Here is a 1,633-nt window from a genome sequence, read left to right as displayed (position 1 = left end):
GTCTTTCTCACCCTGATGTTTCTCTCCCCTCTCTCTTCCACTTTCTCTGAAAATCAGTGGGAAAATATCGTCAGGTGAGGATTAGAAAAGAAAATGGACGAGGACCGGCTGCCCCGGGCTCCTTAGCCTGAGACCAGAGCCGGCTCTGCTCCGCCCCCTGCAGGCCTGTTCTCCCCTCACTTGGGGGCTCCCTTCCGCACTCCACTGGGGGTCCCTCTGTCCCACCAATCCCGTCCCCGGGGCCCAGGCTTTGCCGGCACAGGGCTTGTGGCGCCTCTGCCACGCTCTGGAGTTTGGAGAAGGTTCTAGTGGGTCAGTCTCTACAGGGAGTCCACCACGCCAGCCCCACGTTTAACTGTTTAAGTTCCTCTGGTTTGAATGGTTTGCGGAGAGGCTCCTGTGAGTAGGAGAGGAGTCCGCTGGGAGGAGAGAGCGTGCCGGGAGCCGGTCCATCCTTGCTGTTTCAAGGAACCTGGCGTATATGGCATACTGTTCTTAATGTTTGCTCACCTTCTTGGCGCTATGTGTTTTAACCAAGGTCACCTCTCCGAGAAAGGTTGTTTCCCCAGGTAGGGATTTTCCCCTGAAGTTAGGGAGGGAATAAAACCCCAACTGGCAACAGAACCTAGAGACAGAACCTAGCGAGAGAACCTGGCTCAAGAACCTAGAGACAGAACCTGGATACAGAACCTACATAACCTGGCAATAGAACCAGGCAAGAGAACCCAACCATGCTGATCAACTGAACACTGCCTCTGAGTCTTTCCCTCTTCACTGACTCCATCCACACCTTTGGGGACCCCTGGACCTGCTGGGGTTGGACCCCAGCAAGAGCGGCCTGGGGAGGAGGGGCAGTAGGAGTGAGCAGGCGGGACCCACTGGACAACGGGACATCTGTGGACCCATCAGAAGCTCACGTGACAAGGGGTGGGGCAGGGATTCTGTGGACAGAGCGGTCGGACCAGAGGGCCTGGTCCCTGCTGGGCGGTGCAGGCGGAGAAGGACAGCTCTGTCATCTCACCCCGGGGCCTGGCTGCCACGTGTATGTAATGAGGTTCCTTGTCTGGGAACGTCACGGTTTCCTAGTTTCAACGTTACCGTAATCTTACAGTAAGAGCTGGGTGGATTAAGAGCTTTCCTCGCTTCTGGCACGGGTGGGCGTCTTAGATGCGTCATCTCATTTCACCTTCCTACGGACCTCCTACACAGAGAGGAGCCAGAGGTTCGGGCTGCCCGGGGCAGCAGCTCCCGGCCGCAGTGAGGGGCGATCACCGGCCTCGGGCCTGTTGGGGGGCAGCAGCTCCCGGCCCAGTGCAGGGCGCCCGCGGCCTTGGGCCTGCTCGCGCGCAGCTTTTCTCCCACGCCATTCACACTTGCCCTCGTCCTGGCTCTGTGGTGCGCCTGACATCACCGGGGAGGCAAACCCCACCAAGAACAGGCTCGGGGCCCTCGGGGAAGCGGAAGGGCGTCGTTTCCCAGACCCGCGGTCAGGGTCTGGCCCTGGGATCCCGAAGGCCTGGAAGAGCCGGCGGGAGAGGTGGTGCGGGAGCCGGGCGCCCTGACCCCGTTTCTCCTCCGGGAGAGCGTGCCTCTCGCCGCAGTGTGGCTGCCGTCCTGCCCTTGCACTTGTCCC

General features: G+C 60.3%; 1 protein-coding gene across 1 annotated transcript in view; it reads left to right on the top strand.

Annotated features, from left to right (window-relative positions):
• Positions 1-1,633, top strand: part of IFNGR2 (interferon gamma receptor 2 (interferon gamma transducer 1)) — a gene marked incomplete at its 5' end in the record, with an annotated part of 18,711 nt that overhangs the window by 11,956 nt on the left and 5,122 nt on the right. The gene's annotated exons all lie outside the window — the stretch shown is intronic.

This window comes from Myotis davidii, unplaced genomic scaffold (genome assembly GCF_000327345.1).
Source record: "Myotis davidii unplaced genomic scaffold, ASM32734v1 scaffold170, whole genome shotgun sequence".
In the NCBI taxonomy this organism is placed as follows: Eukaryota; Metazoa; Chordata; class Mammalia; order Chiroptera; family Vespertilionidae; genus Myotis; species Myotis davidii.
The sequence above is the reverse complement of the archived record's forward strand: the minus strand, read 5'-3'. Positions and strand labels throughout refer to the sequence as shown.